General features: G+C 43.1%; 1 protein-coding gene across 1 annotated transcript in view; it reads left to right on the plus strand.

Annotated features, from left to right (window-relative positions):
• Positions 1-304: 304 nt before the first annotated feature.
• The window catches only part of PTPRD (protein tyrosine phosphatase receptor type D), a 1,386,996-nt gene continuing 1,374,951 nt past the window's right edge, over positions 305-12,349 (plus strand). Inside the window, exon 1 of the mRNA XM_083419250.1 lies at positions 305-471. The gene's annotated coding sequence lies outside the window, so the exon portion shown is untranslated. The remainder of the gene's footprint in view (positions 472-12,349) is intronic.

The following is a 12,349-nucleotide window of genomic DNA, read 5'->3' on the forward strand; positions in this document are numbered from 1 at the left end:
TCTCCCTGTCAATATGTGGGGGGTGGGGGGTGGAGCTGGTAGAGATGCTTCAGTGGGGTGAGAGCTAGAAGGTACAACCATGCCCTCAGGTGAAGGTGAATGTTTTCAGGTGAGGGGGGGCAGAGAGAAACACGCACGCTTCTTGTGATTCTACTTCACTAAAACAAAAAAACCTGACACTAACATGGGGGTAAAGATACACTGTTGTTGTTTAGTCGTTTAGTCATGTCTGACTTTTTGTGACCCCCAGGACCAGAGCACGCCAGGCACTCCTGTCTTCCACTGCCTCCTGCAGTTTGGTCAAACTCATGCTGGTAGCTTCGAGAACACTATCCAACCATCTCGTCCTCTGTCGTCCCCTTCTCCTTCTGCCCTCCATCTTTCCCAACACCAAGGTCTTTTCCAGGGAGTATTCTCTTCTCACGAGGTGGCCAAAGTATTGGAGCCTCAGGTTCAGGATCTGTCCTTCCAGTGAGCACTCAGGGCTGATTTCCTTAAGAATGGATAGGTTTGATCTTCTTGCAGTCCATGGGACTCTCAAGAGTCTCCTCCAGCACCATAATTCAAAAGCATCAATTCTTCGGCGATCAGCCTGCTTTATGGCCCAGCTCTCATTTCCATACATCAGTACTGGGAAAACCATAGCTTTAACTATATGGACCTAATCATGTGCAAATAACTGTAAAGAGGAGCAGGCAATATTGAGCCTAGTGGGGCTCCTCTGGGGAGGAATTGTGCCCATTTGTGGGGTCATTTGTGACCCACTGTGCTGTATATGACAACTTATTATTATTATTATTATTATTATTATTATTATTATTATTATTAGTGTTCCAACATGGTATTATTTCTTGTATCAGAAAACTACTTCAAATATTCTGGTCAAGCAACTTGTACCAGGTTAGAAACCTCAAGCAATATCACCCTTGCTTGTAGCTGATTAGGGAAATGCTACTATTCTAATCTCAGTTTATTTTTATTTCAGTGCCCTACTTATAGGTAGTATTCAACGATAAATTATATTTTCCGCAGGGAGAGAGAGGTTTGGGAAAACTGAAATTAGAACTGCTGCATGTTTAAATAAGTTCTTTCTTCCTTTCTTGCCTTCACAAATAATTATTCCAACATAAATGTTTCCTGTCTCTCCAAGGATTCTCTCCCCTCCCCAATAGATTATGTCCTGAGATAGTTATCCTGAGTTTACTTTAGTCTCCTATTTGTTTCCTGAAATGGCTGAATTCAATGGCACTTGCCCTCCATTGTCTAGGAAAGGCATTGGGATCAGCAAACAGAACTTAGGACTCAGCTATGTTAGTAAAGAAAAAGTGTTTTATATGTGTTATAACACTGTGACACCAGATGGTACTGTGGAGTTCCATCTTTCACCAACGTGATTTCCCCCTTTGAGGTTTACAATGCGTTTTTTTCCTTAAGCATTTTTTCTTTAAATGTGTCTAGATCCAGCCCTAGTTAGTCTTCCCATGGCCTAGTGACTATCAGCTTGTGATGATATGGAAGTGGGTTGTTTCATTGCTGGCCATAGTATTATGTGGGACTGTGGGCAATTCCAGCTCCCCCCCACCCCCCGCTTATCTGCTCTGTGATGCCAGTTTGTGGCTCCTGCATAGCAACTGGCTCCCAAGGCTAGAGAACTGTTCCAAATTGTGTCGTTTGGGGTAGGTCAGGGACTAGAAACTTCTCTGGGGGCTTAAAACCAGAGGAGCTTTTTTTACCTCACACGGTTCTCCTGAACCAGTGATTGGTTTGCCCAAGTCTTGAGAGAAGAAGGAGACAATCTCAATCAATAGTGAAACAAAAAACTAAACAGCTTTAGACTCTACAGAACACCAAAAAGGGAGCCAACATTTAGAAAGCAGAAGAATGGATATTCCTTCCAAGTCTGAAATCTATAGGCGACATTATGGTGAGCTGGCTTTTGAGCTCTCCAGAATTCTTATCTGGGTATTTGGTATTGCAGGGCCTATATCGGGCTTCCTCAAGCTTGGCCCTCCAGATGTTTTTGGCCTACAACTCCCATGATCCCTTGCTAGCAGGACCAGTGATCAGGGGAAATGGGAATTGTAGTCTCAAAACATCTGGAGGGCCAAGTTTGAGGAAGCCTGGTCTCTATTAATGGTCAGTCAGTTAAATTGCATTCGACCATTGCAGTGAGAAACAAGTGGGTAAAGGACAGTAAGTTTTATGGCTCATATTTAAAAAGTGATTCAAAGGACTGATTTGAAACTTGACAGTGTGTGTGAGTTAAGCTTGAGGATGGTACTTCTGGAATAGTAGTAGTAGTAGTAGTAGTAGTAGTAGTAGTAATAATAATAATAATAATAATAATAATAATAATAATAATAATTGTACCCTGCCTAACTGACTACGTTGCCCCAGCCACTCTGGGCGTCTTCCAACACATATAAAAACATAATAAAACATCAAACATAAAAAAACTTCCCAATACAGGGCTGCCTTCAGTTGTCTTCTAAAGGTTTTATAGTCATTTATCTCCTTGACATCTGATGGGAGGGTGTTCCACAAAGGTAGGTGCCACTACTGGGAAGACCCTCTGCCTGCTTCCCTGTAACTTCACTTCTCACAGTGAGGAAATGACCAGAAAGCCCTCAGAGCTAGATCTTAGGGTCCAGGCTGAACACTGGGGATAGAGATGCTCCTTCAGATATACAGGACTGAGGCCATTTAGGTAGTTCCGGTGGCATGATAGCTAGCGGCTTATATACCCAAGGAGTCTATACCAGTGAACAAACAAATCTGGCATTCAGGTCTATTTCTCTGCCACTAACAGTCCTCCAGCTCCAACGTAGTGGTGAACCTGGAACCACTCACAGGATAGGATATTGCCTAAAGAGAGTCATTATTAAGGTGGTATCCCTTAATAGCTGCAATTTTGCGGCATGTTCAAGCTTGAATGAACATGGAAAGCCCTTAACATGACATGAGAAATATAAAAGGTTTTTTTAGTTAATTGAATATGTCTTAAGATAAGAGTGTGGGAAAAGGTCACCAATTTAATAGATTAGGCAGCTATGGAGGTTGGTTTGCTTTAGAGCTACAGGCCCTTTTCCCATCAGCATCCCATAGGGAGAAGCTTTATACAGAGCGAGACTATTAGTTCTCTCCATATAACTCTCTCTATACAGCGTTAGACTATTAGTTCATGTAGCTCTGTATTGTCACCAAATGGTAAAAGGGATGTGGGTGGCACTCTGGTCTAAACCTCTTGGGCTTGCCGATCAAAAGGCTGGTGGTTCAAATCCCCATGACAGGGTGAGCTCCTTTTGTTCTGTCCCAGCTCCTGCCAACCTAGCAGTTTGAAAGCCCATCACTGCGAGTAGATAAATAGGTACCGCTGTGGTGGGAAGGTAAACAGCATTTCTGTGCGCTCTGGTTTCCATCAGTTTGTTCCATTGCACCAGGAGCGGTTTAGTCCTGCTGGCCAAATGACCCGGAAAGTTGTCTGTGGACAAACACTGGCTCCCTCGGCCTGAAAGTGAAATGAGCACCACAACCCCATAGTCACCTTTGACCCTGCAACCCCATTCACTTTTTACCCTTTTACTGTTACACCAACTGGTAGCAGTTGTCCAGCGTTTTGTCAAAATTATTTTCCACTTGTACCTGGTGATGCCACAAACTGAAGCTGGAGTACTTTTGCATTCAAAGCATGCGCTCCTCCAATAAGCTATGGCCTCTCCCCATCCTCATCACAATATGGCAGAGTTGAGGAATCTGTGGCCCTCCAGATTGTGCAGGACTCCAACTCTAGCACTCTGGCCTATGCTCAGGGATGATAGATTTATTCCAGCAACAGCAGGAGGAGCAAAGGTTTCCCACCCCTGTAATATGAGTTGACATAAGACTTTGGAATGTGGTAGCCAACAATTCTGATTCTCCACTTTGGGGGAGTCTGTTTTTTGCAGGAATGGGTGTGCCTCCCCATGCCCTCTTACCACTTGGTTGATGTCATATGTGAGTGGAAAGATCCCATGAACTGAGTGTAGCTGATGTGTTCGCTGCTTTGAGATCTGCTTTGGGCATGATTTGGAAAAGTGGCTTATAAATAAACTTGATGATAATACAGATAGGTAGCTGTGTTGGTCAGCCGTAGTTGAAACAATTTTTTTTTTTAAAGAATCCTTCCAGTAGCACCTTAGAGACCAACTAAGATTGTTATTGGTATGAGCTTTTGTGTGCATGCACATTTCTTCAGGAGCACTCACATCACCTCTGAAATTACTTTAGGAGGAGATGCCCAGCTTGCTTTACTGGACAAAGCTAGGCCTCAGAACCGGGCCTTAAATCAAGACTAACTCCTGGAAGTCATGGATGAAATGTTTGGTGAGCAGTCCTGTCTTTAATAAGATATATAGGCTTCAAGAAAGAGAAAGACATTAAGCTCTGTTTTGCTGAAATGCAAAATATATTTCAAATGACCATGCAGAAATCCTTTCCCCTTTTAACATTCTGTAGATGGGTGACAGGTTATTTCATCTTCTCTTCTTATTCTCTGGCGATCACTCAGCCAAGTAAGATTGCCTTCCATGAACATGGTCTTAACAGTGACTCCATAAGTGACTGTGGAGGCCAGGTGACAGGTTATTTAGACGTTTGTAGGTGAGTAGCATAAGGTATAGGTTGCAAAGAGTATAGAATTATAGAATCTTAGAGTTGGAAGGGATCCCAAGGTCATCTAGTCCAACCCCCTGCAATGCTGGAATCTCATCTAAAGCATCCATGACACAAGGCCATCCAACCTCTGCTTAAAAACCTCCAAGGAATGAGAGTCTACCACCTCTCATGGGAGCCTCTTCTACTGCTGAACAGCTCTTACTGTCAGAAAGTTTTTTCCGAATGTTTAGTTGGAAATCTCCTTTAGGATTCTTTAGTTGGAATCTTTAGTTGGAATCTCCAGGATTCTTTAGTTGGAATCTCCTTTCTTGCAACTTGAAGCCATTGGTTTGAGCCCTACCCTACAGAGCAGGAGAAAACAAGCGTGTTCCCTCCTCCATCAGTTCTCCTGAACATATTCTCAAGACTCTTGGCAAACACACTCTTGCCAAGTGCTGTGAGGTGCAGCCCATCTCTCTCCAGAAGTCCTACCTCAAGGAAGCGGAGACCATGATCCAAGAAGTCAAATCTTTCCTGATGACCCCAACCTGTGCAGTCAGTGGTTTACCTCAAGTATTTTCCTCTCTCTTCTTGGGCCACAACCTTCAACAGGAAGGAGTGATGAAAAGACTACCTGTGCTCTAAGTCTCTTCAGCTCCCTGTCCAGTGTTTTATAGTCCCTTTATATGTCTGGCAGCATTATTTGTAAATGTTTTTTAGTGCTTGACCTGATGTTTTTTGTGGTTGCTATAGTGATGGCCCATCTGTTTATAATATTTGAAAAGTAGTGATTCACTGTTCTTAAGAGAGAGACTATAGCTAACACACAAATAGAAAATTAATTTGCTTCCTCCTCAACCCCCATTCCTTGTTTTATAACTTGGATGGATTCGTATAATTTTTAAGAAGAAAAACATGTTTTTTCCCTCCTAATTAGAATGACACACACACAAAAATCCCTTCTCCCTTGACTTCTTCCATTCTTTTGTTTTCTCAGATGTTTTTACTAGCAAGTATTATTAGAAAAGAAAAATAGGAGAAAAACCTGTGAACTGTGTGCAGTGAAGTTATTAATAATGTGAAGGGATGGAATGATAGATGCCGTTGATTCATATGCACTAGCTCTTTTCTACCTGTTACATGGGGATGGAGAAACTGAATAGCTTCAGGCTTCATGGTTTCAGAACTGGGGATGGAATCCATTTCCAGCCCATGTTATTTCCCCCACCCCATGTAAATTCCCTTGTAACCCTGGGCTCTGGGACGCAGGTGGCGCTGTGGGTTAAACCACAGAGCCTAGGACTTGCTGATCAGAAGGTCAGCGGTTTGAATCCCTGTGACGGAGTGAGCTCCCGTTGCTCTGTCCCTGCTCCTGCCAACCTAGCAGTTCAAAAGCACGTCAAAGTGCAAGTAGATAGTGCACGTCAAAGTGCTCTGGCGGGAAGGTAAACGGCGTTTCCGTGCGCTGCTCTGGTTCGCCAGAAGCGGCTTAGTCATGCTGGCCACATGACCCGGAAGCTGTCTGCGGACAAATGCTGGCTCCCTCGGCCTATAGAGCGAGATGAGCGCCGCAACCCCAGAGTCGGTCACGACTGAACCTAATAGTCAGGGGTCCCTTTACCTTTAACCCTGGGCTCATTTAAACTTCCCTTTGTGCTGCATTTCTAGGCACAGTTTCACACTCCAAAGTTTTGTGTCAGTGGTGGTAGTGGTGTTTTTCTGCCCCAGCAACCTGCTCTTTACCGCTGAAAACAATTCCACAGAAAACCCAAATTGATGTTTGTTCTGATTCAGTGTTTAAAAGTGAGCTTTCCTATTTTGGGGACCCTACCAATGACACAGCTCCAATGTCAGCAGTGCAAAGACTGCAGAAGTTTCCACAGCAGTGGGAGGAGGCATCTGATACTGGACTTCTCTCTCTCCAAAGCTGGAGATCCATAGCTTCCGCCAACCTATAGGACACTTTCCCAGGGACCACAGGATTGCTGAAGGGCAAACAGGGTGCTCCTCCTCCAAAAATCCTACAGAACTTTGGACAGTGGCTGGCAAATGGTAGTGGAATGCTGAAGAACAGGAAGAGGGAAATGCTCAGGGGAGAGTCTTCACAACCTTTTATAAGCAACCTATTCCCCCAAACCTATTGGGCAACCTCATCCATGTGAACTGAACCCTCACACACTACCCTTGGCTGAGTTATAAAAGATGTTGTCTCAAGCAAGGATGATCATCTGAAGGCTGAAGAAAGCTGCCAGGACCTCAGGTTCCAGCGGCTTTGCCCCCATTTGGTAGAAGTGTCTGCAGCCTTTAAAGGGTCCACAGCTGATTCAGCAGCTTCATGCTCTAGTTCTCCTCAGTCTGACACTGAGATCCTTGTCCTCATCCTTAGGGCCAAAAGTGAGCCTTTGCAAGTAGTTTGCTGCAGGGATACCAGAGTGGTCAGGTGCTTTACTATAAGAAAGACCTGCAAAGCCCCACTGCCATTACAGATTTGGGATGGACCAAACCAAAGCAGTGGGAGGTCTTCATGACTGGTCCACACACCCAAGGAAACTTTGGCCGGAACCTCCCATCACTCTGCCTGGCTGATGAGTGCATAGGTGGCAAATACCCAAGTCTTACAAATAGCTCCCTGCTCTGGGCCCAGAGCCAAGCACGCACACACACACACACAGAGAGAGAGAGAGAGAGAGAGAGAGAGAGAAGCATAGCATCAAAGTAAGCCAATTAGCATGTATCAAAGCAAGTGTGAATAAACTTAGATGAGCTCATTGCCGCAACAAAAACCAATTAATTTTGAGGTTATCATGACTACTAAAATGGTGTTTGCAAGTCTTCTGGGTCAGTCTCGCCTTTGGCTCAACACAGACCCTGCAGCAGGAGACATGGCAGAAACCATGGTATCCAAAGCCCAAATAAACATGCCTAGGTTTGCCACCTTAAGAAAACAAAACATACCGCCTGAGATTTCTATCAAGCTGTTAAAAATATCCCACTTCCATGTGAGAAGCGCGGAGATATCTCATGCTGTGAGATGGAAGGGTATATATTTTTACAAGTTCTACCCAATGCGGCAGGAGCGGGAAGAAGTCATCACATGAATTTGTTTTTCTGAGATGAATGTAAGCTGTAAACCAGCTCCCAGACCGTTCCAAGGGTGGAAGCAGACATACCTGTGCAGCTTTTGATGGATATGGATCTGATTACTCCTTCAGCCTGAATGAGGCAGCCTGGTTAAGAGATTTCCTGACCAACCAAGTGCACATGGGTCAACGGATCGGAGCAACTGTGTCTTGCAAAGATTTTGCTTTCATTACTGTAGCTTAGATTTCACAGGCAACGTATTTGGAATAGAAAGCATACTTTTCAAATAGGAAACAGACATTTGGGCCCTTCAATTTCAGTGGGATAGTAATTTACCTTGGTACTACTTCCCAGGTAATTTGCTGCAAGCACTTTATTAAGCAGGGGCAAAGATCATTATCCCCATTTTTCTAGCATTAATCCCAAAGAGTGCATCATCTGTCACTAACTGTGCCATATAGAACTGCTCATTTTGTTTCCTTTCACTCACTCTGAAAGCAGAGCACAGAACACTCCCTTAGGCATGTTCATCAAAAACTGTGATCTGGCTGATTAAAATGCAGAGATACCAACATTTGTCTTTTATCTGGAGTCCATCATATCTGTATTGTTTGAATCTCATTAACACTGTGATTCCTGCCTTCCTTTAGTGTTGCTTTCCACTTTTCAGGCAGTGAATTCAATCACCACATCTTGTAATTTAGCATGTAGATTTCTCGTGTTAATTCCCGAGATAGCGTTAGAAACAGGTAGACAGGTTTTCAAACGTTATCTTCTTCTTGGGGAGAAAAATATTGAGGGCATAGTGTGCAATAAAATGTCACTGAAAATGCATCACCATTGCATGAGACTCATCACACCTTAACTATTTCTGAAACATACCTATGGTTCTTCATCATCTTATTTTTATGCCACATTCCCATAGTTAAAGCTATGCTCAAGGTGGCTTACAACGTAAAAAGATTTGCATAATTACAACCATGGCAAAAGTGGTCACAAACAATAAACCCCGTCAAAAAGTACACAACAGAAATGAATAATTTCCATATAAATCATAAGATGTAAAAATAAAGATTACAAAAAATAATATCAGCAACAGTGACAAGCACCCCTAAACAATACATCAGCCTTAGCTTTTGTAGCTAGAATCAGTCAGGTCCCTACCCTCTCAGGCCAAGTGAAAAAAACCTATGGTTGCTATTTGAACTTCTCTCCCATGCTCTGTTCCAAAATCATTGTTTGGATCATTTTTCTTTTGCACGTGACATGTTTTGTTCTCTGAGTTTCCCTGCTTAATCCCTACCTGGACTTCACCACTCTTCAATTTTCATTCTGCTTTTAAATTTTAGGGATTTGCACCTGCAGGATGCCTTTGCTATGTTGATTCACAAAAAATCCTCCCTACTTTAGTTCACTCCTTAGTTTTCCACTGGAATTTGTCATTCAAAAATAAATATTAACTTTTGTGAGTATTTCAGTCATATCATCATAACATCAATAAATATGTTCTAGCTCTGGGAGCTCTTAATAATTGATAAGATATTAATTAAGTAAATATCTTCAACTTGGATTTTCCTTAATTGCTCCCTCTGCAGACAATTCTCCTTGTTCCTAAAGAAGTAGAGTACCACTTTCATATTACCATGATAACCTTCCCCTATGTGGGTTCTCCTCTGATGTTGCCTCATTTGTCAGCTCAGAAACATACAGATAAGAAGTCCAATCACCCAACAATTTTTATTTTTATTTTAGCTTAGATCTAGATATTTTTCTGATGGTAGATTTGCATAAGCATAACATGTACCCATAGTGAAAGGGGTTTTGTGCATAACCAGCTAGGAAACTTCTATTGTGGGACAGTGCATAAGAATTACAAATGTCTAGAAATAACAATGGAAGTTCTTAGGAAAATGTAACTTTTTCATTATAAATGGGCACCACCATGTTGCTGGAGGAGACTCTTGAGAGTCCCATGGACTGCAAGAAGATCAAACCTATCCATTCTGAAGGAAATCAGCCCTGAGTGCTCACTGGAAGGACAGATCCTGAAGCTAAGGCTCCAATACTTTGGCCACCTCATGAAAAGAGAAGACTCCCTGGAAAAGATCCTGATGTTGGGAAAGATGGAGGGCACAAGGAGAAGGGGACGACAGAGGACGAGATGGTTGGATAGTGTTCTCGAAGCTACCAGCATGAGTTTGACCAAACTGCGGGAGGCAGTGGAAGGCAGGAGTGCCTGGCATGCTCTGGTCCAGGGGGTCACGAAGAGTCGGAGACGGCTAAATGACTAAACAACAACAACATGTTGGCCACATGACCCAGAAAAGCTGTCTGAAGACAAACATCAGCTCCCTCAGCCTGAAAGTGAGATGAGCGCCACACCCCATAGTTGAATTTGACTAGACTTAACCATCCAGGAGTCTTTTACCTTTACCGTACAACATTGTGATTCTACTTGAACACAACACTTAATATTAATGGATTAAAGCATTAAGTCCAAAAAAAGTAAAGTGTAATCCTTACCATGTCTACTCAGAAGCAAGTCTACTGAATTCAGTGGAACTTACTCCCTGTTAAGTGCGGCTAGGATTGCAACGTAAGTGATGATTAACTCCCCATCAAATAAGTAACTGACGTTCCATTTTCCTTTCTTCTTAAAATAATTTTATTAAGTCATATTATTACAATTCATTGCAAAGTACCATTTTCAACCAACTTACCTCTATTGACATCCTCTTGATAGAGTAACTGATTTCAAAACTTCTGCTAGGCACTGTGACCATTCATTTACTGAATTCCCATGGATCAGCCTGTGAACGCCAGACCACAATGAGTCATAATCAGGCATATTCTAAGGAAGAAGAAAAAGCTGTTTAGCTTTCAAGAAGCTCCAATTAACCGCAGCAAGCAAAAAAAGAATGTCCAATGTTACAGAAAAAGGAAATCAAAACCTAGGGTTTGAACTTTGGCGTCTGGCTCCAGTTGCAGTGGTTCAATCAGCATCTACTTTACACTGAATGCGTTAAGTTGTGGTTTGTATATCTGAATTTGGCAGCAGGCTTTCCCTAAGAATTCTTGAAAGCTCAGAAAGACCCTCATCTGCCCATTTTCCTTTTTTGAAACTTAGTAAATTGAGAGTAGAATGACGCTTCTGAACATAGCAGAAATTCCATTCTCAGTGTCTGGTGGGGCAGTATTCCACCAGGTTTTACTTAGAGTAGACCTATTAAAATGTATGGACCTAACTTAAGCATGTAAGTTATTTCAGTGGCTGAGATTCACTTAATGAACCTTGTCAGTGGAAGCCCTGCACAAGGGCTCCTCCTTGCACAAAGGTGTCTCTTATTCCCTCACACCTGCTGAGATTGGGTCTGAAGGGGGTCCAGAGAACCCCCAGAGCATCATGTGGGGAAGGGAAGGGGATTGTTCCATGTGATAATCTACAATGCTTGCACAAGCAGAACAATCGGAAGACTGCAAGGTTGAATGCCATCCCCAGCGTTTTACTACTTAGAGCCACTTTGGGATGGATATTTTTTTGGAAAAAAAACAGAGTGGAGAAGCCCAAGCCTGGATCTACCTGCCTGAAATTTGGCATGGGTAATCCTCTGAGAACTAGGGGTGCGGGTAGCGCTGTGGGTTAAACCACAGAACTTAGGACTTGCCGATCAGAAGGTTGGCAGTTCGAATCCCCACTATGGGGTGGTGAGCTCCTGTTGCTCGGTCCCTGCTCCTGCCAACCTAGCAGTTCGAAAGCACATCAAAGTGCAAGTAGATAAATAGGTACCACTCTGGTGGGAAGGTAAACGGCGTTTCCGTGCACTGCTCTGGTTTTCCAGAAGCGGCTTAGTCATGCTGGCCACATGACCCGGAAGCTGTATGTCAGCTCCCTCGGCCAATAAAGCGAGTTGAGCGCCGCAACCCCAAAGTCGGTCACGACTGGACCTAATGGTCAAAGGTCCCTTTACCTCTAATCCTCTGAGAAGTTGGGGAGGCCCACTACGTCTGCAAAGCTTCATGCACCTATGGAATGAAACTAAAAACCCATGACCATTTTATGTTACAAATGTGTTTTGGGTGGAAAGCAAACTTCAAAGAAACCCTTCTGCTTACCTGTCTGGAATGTGGCAGTTTTGATCTCCATTTGGGGGGCTGCTACACCAGCAGGTTTCATGCACCTTTGTGGAAAAAAACCAAACTTTACAGCTATTTTGGTTTCCCAATGCAAGTCAGTGGAAGGATGAAATCTTCAGTTTTGCAATTATTGCTTTGGATTCAGGGTGTAAGGTGAGCCCTCCTGCAAGTGTTCCTGTAAGTGAATAAGGGCCTAATCCAAATCACCGGATCACACCCTGAAGCAAAGCTGGACGACCTCATACAGCCATAACTAGCAGCCCTTTACTTTACACACGTCCTGATCTGAAAATGGAGACGTTATTGCAATATATCTTCCTCTGGAGTTTGATTTCAAACCCTCCAACATTTTTCCGATGAAAATAGTGACCTCCCATTCCATAATGATAATTTTACTGTTTATACCCCACATATCTTACTGGTTTGCCCCAGCCACTCTGAACAGCTTCCAGCATATATAGAAACATAATAAAACATTAATTATTTTTTTTTAAAAAAAACC

The sequence above is a fragment of the Podarcis tiliguerta genome (assembly GCF_965153285.1).
Source record: "Podarcis tiliguerta genome assembly, chromosome: 17".
Taxonomy (NCBI): Eukaryota; Metazoa; Chordata; class Lepidosauria; order Squamata; family Lacertidae; genus Podarcis; species Podarcis tiliguerta.